Consider the following 14,136-nt stretch of genomic DNA (forward strand, 5'->3'; position numbering starts at 1 on the left):
ACGTATTAAAGAAAAAAGTGTTTTGTGGCCTGTGCAGTATATGTGGTCGTGGAAAATTGTGTTAACAACTTTGTTAAGTTTTTTTGTGGTCTAACCTGACCTTGTGTTGAGTAAAACATTTTTCGCCGGTATTTCCCTGTAAAGAGACTATTTTTTTTTATACTTTACGAAATGTCCAACAGTAGCTGCGTCGAGTTGCGTTTGCTGACTACATTTGATTTTTAAGGCATAATGTCGGTCTCCAAACGCTCTCTTTTTTCAGTATGGTACGGTGATGAAGACGCTAAAAAATTGTCGGCACTGCAGAAGTATGTTTTTTTCGAATGTAATTGACAAATCTAACTGCACTGAGTAGATGTACAATTTAATTATTGCAAGAACTTCCTCGCAAACGCGAGGAATTTGTAACACATCGCCGAAAATGATGAATGACCTTGATCTCGTAAGGAACTTGCCGAAGAATGAAGATTTGTTTCAATTCGGACTATCTACTTTGCATGCATGGATTCGCTGTTTCGAGTGTATGCTACATGTAGTGGTAAAAAGTGGCAAATCCGCAGCTTGGAGAAGATAGTATTCGACCAAAGAAAAGCAGAGATACAACAAAGATTTAGGGTTGAAATGGCAATGTCACACAAACAGTGGTAACACAGCTCGAAAGGTTTTTGAACAACATGAATTGTCTGCGCAAATAAATGCAAATCTAAAAAGAAGACTAGATGTGCTTTTACGCTCTATGTCCTCCGGATACTTGGTAAATGTTGAAAATTTTCGAGAGTACGCTTTACAAGCCGCAAAGATATTTGTAAATGAATATCCATAGTTCTATATGCCTAGCTCGGTTCATAAGATATTCCTTGAGCTGATATATTTGAATGTGTACCACTTCCAATTGGTATGATGTCGGAAGAGGTCATGGCAGCTAAGAACAAGGATTTGAAGTGCACACGTAAAACTTCTCGCATAAATGCAATGGAGGATCTTAAGAACTCAATATTAATTTCTTTTGGGTTTTGCTTGGTTTGGTTTGGCATGCTTCAGTCGTATATTTGGCGTTGGCATGGTCTGTTGTATCTTTTTAGCAGATATGCAACAACAGTTATGGAATATTTTGGGATTTTGAGATATATTAGCATTTGCTTATTAAATGTTTTAAGTGAGTTATTAATACTTTAGTGATGAAATATACGATGGTGATCAGAAGCTTAGAAAAAAAGTCATTAAGAATGTTCAAAGTTTAAGAAAAAATGCTGAAATGGAAAGTATTTTGAAATTGTTTTATAGAAATCTAATTTAATATTATTCCATGTAAAAAATAAATATTCAATTTTAGAGTAATCCGAGATGAATTTAGAAAGTTTTCTGTTGTTTCTTCTTTTTAAAAATGTGGCTTTCTTTTAAAGAGATGTTTTTATTCATATTATTATTAGTTAATTAAATTTTTTTGGAAACCAGTTTAATGTTTTTCTTGTAAAAACATATTTAATTTCAGAGCAATTCCAGATGGTTTCGGACAAATTTTTATATTATAAGTTTTCTTTAAACAATTTTTTACGTTATCATGGCCTTTATATCACCAAAAATACAGTTTTAATACCTTATTTTATTATTTATTTAAACAAATTTTTGGAAACCAATTTAATATTTTTAATGTAAAAACCAAATATTTATTTTAAGATTAACCCCTTAACAGTTTGGAAAAAATTTTATTACTCCTCTGCTTATAAGTTAATAGTGAATTGGTAAAGTTTCTTTAACTTTCTTTTAGTGTATTTGATACTGTGGGTCTCATATTACAGATCCATATTCAAGGATTGGACGCACAAGTGAAGTGTACAAATTCCTTGTTACAAATGGGGCAGAAAACTCCTTACTCCAGCGTTTGACAAATCCAAGTGATCCATATGATTTATTGACGGTCATAGATATGTGAGATCTAAAATCTGGTCTCCGATCCAACAGTATTCCGAGATACTTAAAGGATTCAACAGTTTCAAGCATGTCGTTATTAATATAGTAATTTGTATCAATGTGGTTCAATCTATAAAAAGAGATGTGCTTGCATTTTTTACGTTCAGTTCCATCATATTTAGAGAACACCAGTTGTACATGCTATTTAGATCAGATTGAAGTAATTAGGTTAGGTTAGGTTAAAGTGGCAGCCCGATTAAGATTCAGGCTCACTTAGACTATTCAGTCCATTGTGATACCACATTAACTAAAAGTACCTATTACATATGGGCACTTCTAGTTTTAACCGCTGAACCTTCTCGATTATTTTTCTTCGCTGAACCAACCAGATTGTTCCAAAAACATTAGCAGACTGCTTACGTTAACGTTTTCCAGATCCGCCAGTAATCTGAAGCTATATGCTCCTAAAAGTTGCTTGCGCTTTACACAAAATGCAGGACACTCACACAAGAGGTGTTTAATTGATTCTTTTTCCTCCGCATCATGACAGCTCATACAATAATCATTATACTTCGCGCCAATAGTTTTTGCAAAATCGCCTATCACGCGGTGACCCATTATAGCAGATATCAGGAGTGGTATCTGACGTCTCGAGAACATTAGCATATCTAGTGTGCGGTTTAAGTTGAAATGGGGCCATATTTGCTCGGTGTCGTAACAACCCTTGCAATTCTCCCATCGAACATTTGCCAGCATAACAGCCTTCTCACGCAGTATGAGCTTGCAGGTAGCTAGGGGCATACCAACAAATTCCAGTTCCCCTGAAATATGTAAGGTAGTCCCTAGCCTTGCCAACTCATCCGCTTCGCAGTTCCCCGGTATGTTCATATGGCCATGCACCCATATTAGGTGAATATTGTACTACTCAGCCATCTCATTGAGAGATTTGCGGCAGTCGATGGCCGTTTTCGAGTTGAAGAACACAGAGTCCAAGGATTTTATTGCAGGTTGACTGTCTGAGTATATATTAATGTCAACATTTTTTGAAACATTACTTCTCAGCCAATTCGCCACCTCTCTTATTGCTAATTATTAAGCCTGAAAAACACTACAGTGATTAGGTAATCTTTTCGCTATTCGAAGTTCCAGATCATTAGAATATACTCCGAACCCCACTTGTCCATCCAATTTGGAGCCATCAGTGTAGAAATCTATATATTCTTTATTCCCCGGGGTCTGTGTGCACCACGCCTCACTGTTGGGGATTAGAGTCTCAAACTTTTTGTCGAAAAGTGGACTCGCCAATGTGTAATCCACTACGTTAGGCACATCTGGCATTATTTTGAGGACCGAACTGTGATCGTAACTTTTTTTCCGACCACAGCAATAGCTCGCGCAACCGCACAGCCGTTGTTGCAGCTGACTGTTTGGCCAAAATGTCTAAAGACAATAGATGCAATATGACATTAAGGGAATTTGTTCTTGCTGAATGCGCCTGAAATACACAAACACGCCATACGCTGAACTTTATCTAAACAAGTCGGTTTCTGAAGTGCCGGCCACCAGACTACAACACCATATAGCATTATAGCTCTAACCACTGCCGTGTATAGCCAATGCACAATTTTTGGTTTTAGTCCCCACTTTTTTCGTATTGCCTTTTTGCACGAGTACAAAGCTACAGTTGCTTTTCTCGCCCTTTCTTCAATATTAAGCTTAAAGTTCAGCTTCCTGTCCAAAATAACGCCAAGGTATTTTGCACACTCACCAAAGGGAATTTCAATACCCCCTAAGGAAATGGGCCTAACCGTGGGAGTTTTGCGATCTTTGCAGTACATGACTAATTCTGTCTTTGCAGGATTTACCCCAAGAACATTGTCTTTCGCCCATTTCTCAGTCATCCGGAGGGCCCTCTGAATAGTATCTCTGATTGTGGATGGGAATTTTCCCCGGACTGCCAGAGCCACATCATCTGCGTATGCCACCACTTTTATCCTTTCTTTTTCTAGAGTAACCAGAAGGTTATTATTAGCAACATTCCAAAGAAGAGGTGATAGAACTCCTCCTTGGGGAGTGCCTCTGTTCACATACCTTTGTATGTTTGCTTGCCCTAGTGTGGCTGAAATACGTCTCTTCATTAGCAGTTCGTCTAGCAGCGTAAGTATACATGGATCAACATTCGGAGTTGTCAGTCCATTTAATATCGAGCTCGGATGGACATTATAGAACGCCCCTTTAATGTCTAGAAACGCCACGATTGTGTATTCTTTGACAGATAGTGAGCTTTCAATAAAGCTGACTAGTTCATGTAGTGCGGTCTCAGCAGACCTGCCCTTCGAGTATGCATGCTGTCGTTTCGACAACAAACTTGAATCGATGCTAGTTCTAAGATAAATATATATCATCCTCTCCAGAGTCTTAAGTAGGAATGAGGATAAGCTGATTGGTCGGAAATCCTTCGCCCTCGAGTGAGAGGCTTTTCCCGCTTTAGGTATGAAAACGACTTTTGTTTCCCTCCACTTTCCTGGGATATATGATAAGTTGATACATCCTTTATATATCGCCGACAACCAGGGGATAATTTTGTCAGTTACTGCTTGTAACTCCGCCGGAGTAATTCCATCAGGTCCGGGGGATTTGAATGGTCCAAAGCTATTTAGCGCCCATCTTATTCTAGTTTCCGATACAATTTCCTCGACAGGAAACGACCGCTGAGCAACTGTGGCACCGCCAGTACATGGTTCAACCGTCTGATTTCCAGGAAAATGTGTGTCCAATAGTACCTCCAGCGTCTCCTCACTGGACGTTGTCCAATTGCCCTCCGATGTTTTAATGAAACCTGGAGGGGAGTTGGTGGATGCTAGAACCTTCCGTAGTCTGGAAGCCTCGGACGTATTCTCAATACTGCTGCAGTAATTATTCCAAGAGTTATGCTGAGCCTTTCTTAGTTCTCGCTTGTAACCTCTCAGATTCTTCTTGTAAGCGTCCCAGTCCTCAGGGGCTCTGGTGGACTTCGCCTTGTTAAAGAGCTTCCTGCAGGATTTCCTCATATTACTTAATTCCGTAGACCACCATGGTGGTCGATATTTCCCCCTTGGCTTCCCTCTAGGGCATGCAGCTTTCAGTGAGATGTTGAAGGTCTTAGTAGGCCGCTCCACTGCGTGTTCGATATCTTGCACATTTCTCATATTTGTCTCTTATTTCCGGTATCATCATATTGAACGATTCCCTATATCACCAAGACCATATACAAATATGGTCTTGGTGATTGAAGTAATGCTTGGTCATCACTACTCCGGATAATTTTCATAATTTTAACATCGTCAGCATACATAAGTGTATTACTAAATCGGATTGCTGATGGAAGGTCATTTATAAATAAACAGAACAATAAAGGTCCAAGATCACTGCCTTGAGGAACACCAGAAGGCACATGTATCGATCCCGAAATAATGTTATCAAATACTACACACCAGGATACCATTAAGTCACTGAAACCCATGCGATGAACTAAAATACAATTCCATACAAGAACTAAAATTTAAGAGACTTATAACTAGACAAGCAGAAACAAATCTTAAGGGCTAAATCATGGTCAATTTTTCTACAGTTTAGTTCATTTTGCAATGGAAAAGGGTTCATTGTTTTTTCAGTGTAGCATTGGTTAATAAATAGGAGTATTATGGCCAAATTTGGGAAAATTGAGCGATGTATATATATATATATGGGAGATATATATATATATATATATATATATATATATATATATAACTCTGAACCAATTTGGATATTTTACAGGTGTGGTTGATACCACAGAGTGTTACTGTGTGTTAAATTAAGTAAGATCGGTTAATAAATGAGGCCACTGTGTTAAAAATAAGGTTATTAGGGACACATTTTTCAAAATTGGGTGCTACATATATATGGGAGCTATATCTAAATCTGAACCGATTTGAATGATATTTTCAGGTTTGGTTGATATTACAGCATATTACCTTTTGCTGAATTTGAGGAGTAAGATCGGTTAATAAATGAGGCCACTATGGTCAAAAATAAAGTTATTGGGGACAAATTTTTCAAAATCGGGCGATGCATATATATGAGAGCTGTATTTAAATCTGAACTGATTTGGATGATATTTTGCAGGTTTCATAGATATCTCAGAAGGTTACTTTGTGCCAAATTTGAGTAAGATCGGTTAATAAATAAGGCTATTAAGACCAAATTTTCGAAAATCGGGCGATACATATATATTGGAGCTATAGCTAAATCTGGACCGATTTCGGTCCATTTTTGCACATATAGTAAGTGCTATAAAAAATTACATTTTGCCAACTTTGAGTACGATCGGTTAATATATAAGGGACTTTTGGCCAAATTTGCGAAAATCGGGCGATACATATATATGGGAGCTATATCCGAACCCATTTCGATGAAATTTGGCATACTTAAAGGGTGGTCAATTGGATTACTTTGTAACAAATTTGTCGCGGATCGGTCAGTAAATGAATGCAATCTGACCCAATTTATAGAAATCGGGCGATACATATATATGGGAGCTATATCTAAATTTGATCCAATTTTTCCAAATTCAATATCGTTCGTCCTTGTACCAAAAAACCGCCACATACCAAATTTCATCAAAATCGGTTAATATGTGCGACCGGAATCCTGCGGACAACAAATACATGGACGGACGGACGGACACCAAGCGATAGATCGACTCAGGAGGTGATTCTGAGTTGATCGGAATATATTTTATGGGGTCTAAAATAAATATTTCTGGTAGACACATTTTTTGGCAGATCAAAGTTGTTATACCCTAATTCGTTATTTAATATATTGTGTTGCGTGGTCCATAATGTCTACACAAGCTTTAAGTAGTTTTTCCATTCCATTCCATTTTCTTCAGAAATTCGTGAAAAGTTAATTATGAGCGAGTACCGACTGTCACGTTTACTGTACCATCAAGTAGTTCATAGTATTTTTGGCTTGGAGTCTCCAATTGAAATAACTCTATTCTCAAGTTTTTTGACTCGTTTATAATATTCCTAACATTCATGAAAATAGAAATTTCTTCGCACATATCATCATTCGCTGCCTAACGGAAAGAACTGAAATATTTTCAGTTTACAACGTTTACAACTTTACGACAGTCGGGAACCTAAAAAAGTTTTATACAGACCATCTATGTACACGCGACGAAGAAAATACGTTTAGAAAACGGGTATCGCAAACGTTGTTCTTTTCTTTCTGTTTTTGAATTACTTCAAAAAATTCCAACCGTTATCAGCAAAAAATTTTTTTGTTACAAAATTTTTATTTTTGAAATAATATAAATTCTTCTTATTCCAAAATCATACTCCATTTCGTTTATGGTATATGAGGCAATGTTTTTTCTGTATTTGTGGCTTAAGTAAGACACATTTTTAGGTTTTTTATTAAAAAAAATAATCTTGTAGTATGTAATGCCAATAATACTTAAGAAATCTTGCCATTATAAAATGTTGTATTTGGTACATCGTTTATAAGAAGGTATGTGTCTTTTAAATAAAGTTTCTTTAAGTTGGGTTGAGGGAGCCGAAGACTATGATTTATAAATATAACTGCTCCTTCCGGGCAAAGGTAATTTAAAAATCGAATTCTTCTACATTGTTTGTATTACAGAAAAAAGTGTGAAGTACTTAATAAACTTTACACTGAAAAAAATGCATGCTCAGTTCCAATGATTTTGTCTTTGCACTAATGATTTTGGTATTGATTCCGAGCCAAAGAAGCGGAGAATTGAAGTAAGGATACTTTTAAAACACAATTCTCTTTTAAATTTGTGTTTTGCGACTTGATTCTAGGAGACAAATTTTAATTTATTCGTTTTTTCAACTTTTTTGTTTCATGTGCTACCAAAGTCCCTTAAAAATGTGTTAACGACAACTTAAATTTCCACATTTACAACCGACTTCAATTAGTAATTAGTAAATATTAGTAAATATGTTTCAAGTAAAAAAGGTCTTTGAAATTAAGTATTGAAAAACAAGTCCTAGTTTGCTTTGTGGTGAAGATGCAAAAAGGCAACAAATTTAAAGACAATTTCATTAATTTTGAAGATTTTTTCAGAATTATTAAAGCCAAGTTGACCTTAGTCAAAACAAAATCTTCTTTCTTATTAAGACACCCATTTTTAAATCAACTCACTTAATTATAAGGGCAAAAAGACTTCATTGAAAAGCTTATCGACTTTCGGGCAACGAAAAAACTTTATATCAGGGAAATGCGTCTTCTATATTAAGCGAAACTCGTATTTGTATTGAGAACTAGAGAACTAGAGTCTGTCGAATCACAATTATTTCAGTGTTCGATAAGAAATCATAAAGGATGAGTTCATGGCAAAGTAGGAGGTTTTGTAGCGAATGTATCTAAAGTTATTTTAGTTGCACTCTACACCCTCAAAAAAAAAATCGCTTCTGTAACATATGCCCCAAACACATTTTGCTTCAGCATATATATTTTCAGTATCGGTCCAAACAAAATATTGTTTGTATTGTTCAAACATATTATGTTTTAACCAGGGATCCGGAGCGGAGCGGAGCGGAGCGTGGAGCGGAGCGGAGCAAGCCCTTTTTTTGCCGGAGCGGGAGCGGCATTTCTAAAATCCGGAGCGGAGCGGGAGCGGAGCGGTTTCCAAATGAAAAACCGCTCCGCTCCGAATAAAATATTACTTGAATGAAATGTGTAACTTTGAAATTACACTGTGCAGGTAATTTCAAATTTAGCTAGTACTTAGCGTAGTGTGCCCGCCTTGCATACACAAGGTCGTGGGTTCGATTCCTGCTACGACCGAACACCAAAAAGTTTTTCAGCGGTGGATTATCCCACCTCAGTAATGCTGGTGACATTTCTGGGGGTTTCAAAGCTTCTCTAAGTGGTTTCACTGCAATGTGGAACGCCGTTCGGACTCGGCTATAAAAAGGAGGTCCCTTTGTCATTGAGCTTAACATGGAATCGGGCAGCACTCAGTGATAAGAGAGAAGTTCACCACTGTGGTATCACAATGGACTGAATAGTCTAAGTGAGCCTAATACATCGGGCTGCCATATAACCTAACCTAACCTAACCTAGCGTAGTGTGAGTAAACGTTTAAAATGTACGATATGTATTTTTGTACGTACGTACATTGGGGAAAACACAACGTGTTTTTTTGGTAATTGTTTTCAAAAACGGCAAATGTCAAAATATATCTCTAGCATGTGTTGTAAAAGTAACAACAGTACTTTCGATCAATTTCATCCCGTATTACTACAAAGATGTTTGTAATGAACGTCAAATAAATGCAATTAAACGACCTTATTTATATTTAATTTTTTAGTTTTCTACACTGAAAAAAATATTGTCGTGAAGTCAAAGAGTCCATGTCCTTAGAATAAGAATGCAAATTTTGCTTAACATGGAAGACGCATTTCTCTAAAATAAAGTTTTTTTTCTTGTCCAAAAGGCAATAAACTTTTGAATGAAGTTGTAATGTCCTTATAATTAAGTGATTTTACTTAAAAATGTGTATCATAACATGAAATATAAAATTTTTGAGGTAAGGTCAACGTGACTTTAATAATTAAGAACAATTCTTTAAAATTAATAAAATTGTATTTAAATTTGTTTCCTTTTTGCATCTTGCCTACAAAGCAAAAAATCGTTAAAAAATAAGACATGTTTTCAACACTTTATTTCAAAGACGCTTTTTACTTGAAACATAGCATAATTTCTACTGGAAGTCGAGTATTAATATGAAAAAAAAAATAACTCGTTAACTCGTTTTTAAAGGATTTTGATAACAACTGACGAAAAAAATCTAAAAAAATGAAAAATTAACATTTGCTTCCTAGAAGCAATTTCATAACCCCCAAATTTAAAAGAGAATTACGTCTTTAAAGTATCCTTAATTGTATTCTCCGCTTCTTTGGCTCGGAATTAATACCCAAACTGTTAAAGTAAAGACAAAATCTTTGGAACCGGGCATGCTTTTTTCAGTGTAAGGACATTCATATTTGCTTTACTATTGTACTATATCCTAGCATTCTCTTATTTCTGATTTTAGTTCTCGAAAATTTAATTAAAATTATGGATAGTTTCAATTTTGGTTGAAAAATGTGCGCATATACATTTATTATACAATAAAGGGGAAAAAAGCGAAATTAGGTAACACTAGATCTGAGTAAGAATATTCGTAGGTATACCACGGACTGATGTCGATGGAGGTTGTTGCAAACATAAACATACACACACACAGTACAAATATAACAAAACCTCTTCTCTACGTCTGTTGCAAAACAAAAAAAACTTTCGGAGAGTAGTTACTTCTACTCTGTGTATACACGGATGAAAAAGACTGTTTTTCATATGTTTGGCTATAAACATTATATGTTTGGAACACAAATTTTTAAACACAATATTTTTGAGTGCAAGCATATAATGTTCATACACTAGCATAACATGTGTGGGACATATATGTTAATATGTTAGAACATATTATGTTTGGGACATAAAATGTTTGTAAATATGATATGCTTGGATGCAAACATATATTAATTTAGAAATAGCTTATAAACATATATGTGTTTAGTAGCTTGGAGCGCTATTTAACAGGGAGCGATATTGAATTAAGTTGGTGGTTGTTGCTTGTTATTACAAAATTAACATTTTATTTTTCCTTGGGCAATTGATCAGCTACTTCTTTGATCCTTACAAACTGTGTGGTCCGCTGTTCGAATCCCCGTCCGGCAAAAGGTAAAATTAAAATAAAAAAAAAAAATGAATAATTTCTTCTACAATGTTTGTATTACAGAAAAAGGTGCTAAGAACTAAAAAATGTCGTGGAAGTGAGAAAGATGTGGGGGAATATACAATTAGGCAGAAACAAAATTTTGAGCATTCAGGTCGAAAACCTATGTTGTTAGCACCTATAAGTAGTATAAGAGAAGGGCTACCGCCCCCATTAAAAATATCATATTACAAAGAGCGTTAATTTGTTAATGGAGTGTTTAATTATGTGTGAAAAAGTGTCCTAAAGAGGGTGTGAGGTTACATTTAATAGGGTGTTAAGTGATGTGGGTCGGTATGACTATGCGCCTGTACACTTGAATCCCTATGGGGTGGTGTTAAACTATGTGCGCCTGTGCATAGAAATGTGTGGGTCGGTAGGACTATGCGTCTGTCCACAATACACTTGAATCCCTATAGGGTGGTGTTAAACTATGTGCGCCTGTGCATAGAAATGTGTGGGTCGGTAGGACTATGCGTCTGTCCACAATACACTTGAATTATTTTTTTGTATTTCTAAATATATGGGTCTCTGCTATATTAAAAAATATGTGTGCATGTGTGGTCTATAGGATAATATATGTATATGCCTTGAAAACGCTAGGTGTTATGTGATGAGGATATAAACGAGCATGCGTCTGTGTAATGGATTAATTTGTTGGTCTTTGGAAATGTATGTGTCTATGCTGCCTTAAAAATATGTGCGCCTGTAATTTAGTCAGAACTCTTCTGTGAAGGTTAACGATTATGGGAAAATGTGCATTTTAACATATGTGGATGCGTTAAATTTCGAAAATTTAATGTAAAACTAGTATTTATCGATTGAAACTCTTCTGTGAAGGTTAACGATTATGGGAAAATGTGCATTTTAACATATGTGGATGCGTTAAATTTGGAAAATTTAATGTAAAACTAGTATTTATCGATTGAAACTCTTTTATCAAGGTCAACGCACAAGGGAAACTATAAATATTTTGATGCATGCGTGTGCAGGAAAATTTTGAAGTGGTTTATTTCGTATCCATGTGTGTAAACCTTTTATCAAGGTCAACGCACAAGGGAAACTATAAATATTTTGATACATGCGTGTGCAGGAAAATTTTGAAGTGGTTTATTTCGTATCCATGTGTGTAAACCTTTTATCAAGGTCAACGCACAAGGGAAACTATAAATATTTTGATGCATGCGTGTGCAGGAAAATTTTGAAGTGGTTTATTTCGTATCCATGTGTGTAAACCTTTTATCAAGGTCAACGCACAAGGGAAACTATAAATATTTTGATGCATGCGTGTGCAGGAAAATTTTGAAGTGGTTTATTTCGTATCCATGTGTGTAAACCGAGATTGAAAATCTCACACTTTCAAGAATTTGTTTATTTTTTCTTTGTTATGTCATATAGTGGAGACCAACACGTGTGGTCTAAACTGCAAGACACTGCATGTCTATGAATTCCGTATGCGGTTAATCTTAAGTGAGAAAAAAACTATATTTGATACTAAAAAATTCTCTTTTCTCTCTAAATATACAAATTTCTCTTCTCTCAAATTATTTGAGAATCGTCTTTTTTCAAATACGTTTTTTAAACATTTGTCTGGAAACTATTTTTTAGTCTTCTTTCAACTTTCCCTAAAACGGTTCGTGTTTTCCTTAAGTCGTGTTTTTAAAAATTGGTTAAAAACTAAAATTATATTTTATTCTCCACAAAGAAAAAAATTCGTCTACATTTTTTTACAATGGCAGTACATAACATTGATTCCCTATTCCAACGGATTACAAGCAACAAAGCTGGACTCATTTGTACTTTCAACTCGCTGAGTAATAAGAAAATTTTACATCTCAAAGATATGGAGCTGGATAAAATATATAATATTGAAGGGGCTTATAGAACCTGTACAAAGTATGGTGACTCTATTCTACTTATTCTGGAAAATCACGTCATATATTTGCCCAAAAGATACAATTCTCTGTCTAATGAAATGATTGATCGCATATCTGGTGGATCCTTTGCTATTTCTAAGAAGGCTTCTGTGGATAAGGATGGTAATTCTGATTTTAATCTAGAGCTGAAAGAAGTCATCAATTCACCAACACGTTTTTCTAATTTCTATAAGTAACATAAATGTGAATTTGAAAATAAAATGAAAATAAATAAAATAATGAAAATCAAAACTTTTTTCTTTTATTTTGAAAATATGTGGTGTGTTATGAAATACATTGAAAAAGGGTATTAGTCGTTTTTAGAGTCCTCAATTGTAAAGATGTATTCAGTGCAACCAGAATATAAGAAATTGGAAAGAGAAGACGAACGTTTGAAAACGTTTCAAAATTGGCCATTAAAAATTATAGATTGTAAAATGTTGGCCATGTTAGGCATGTTTTACATGGGAGATCTGGATAAAGCAAAATGCTATTTTTGTGGAATTGAAATCTATGGGTGGTTACCTGATGACTGTCCATTAAGGGAACATTTGCGATGGTCACCAAGCTGTTTATTGTTAAGACGATATCCAACATCAAATATATCCTTAAATCCTGAAATATTAAATTCTTTGCTCCCCCCACCTTCTTTTGATGTATGTGGTAAATGGAAACAATTTTAAAAATATTGTAACCTATAGAAAATTAATAAATATAAAACATAAATAAAAAATATATATATGTTTTTGTTTTTTTTTTTTTTAATTTTATTTCTCTTCCAATAAATCTTTGATACAGGGAATGTTGTGTTCTATAAAGTCAACAATTTTAAACAAGTTATTGAGTGAACATTTATATCTTACACCACTGTGATTAGTGCAAGTGGTGAAATAATTTTTAATTTTTTTTAAATTTATTATATTTCCTAAATCTATGATGGTTGTGTTGATATAACGTTCCAAAAAATCTTTCTTTGCACGTCCCACAAGAAAAATACATTTGTATTTGTTGAGAGGGGCTAGAACGTCACCAATACTGCAATAATCTAAAGAGCCATCTCGCCAATCCAATCCATTGATAAATTTTTTACAATAAATATTCTTTTTATACCCATCTTTTTTTAGCTCTCTACTATCAAAAGGGGGTCGAAACAAAAAGTTATTTGGTGTTGAAGAAGATCCACACATAAACGATAACTCCTTCATATATATACATTTATCATTTCCGTGGCAGTATTGGAAGTCTACAACCGCAATATCTTCTCTTTTGAAAGTTGACATTTTTAATAATTGATACCAGTAAAACACAATGTTCAAGGAGGTGGTTTATATTTCTTTAGAAGCAGATACTTCAAGCATAAATGACCACAATTGAATGTATTAAATTTTTGAGTTCTATTATAATTATATGTTAAGTTGTTCCCAAGATATTTTACAACTTCAAGCGGTGGTTGAAGATTCCCGAAACTATCATAGTATTCGACTTCTTTATAATTTT

The sequence above is a fragment of the Haematobia irritans genome, chromosome 1 (genome assembly GCF_050003625.1).
Source record: "Haematobia irritans isolate KBUSLIRL chromosome 1, ASM5000362v1, whole genome shotgun sequence".
Taxonomy (NCBI): domain Eukaryota; kingdom Metazoa; phylum Arthropoda; class Insecta; order Diptera; family Muscidae; genus Haematobia; species Haematobia irritans.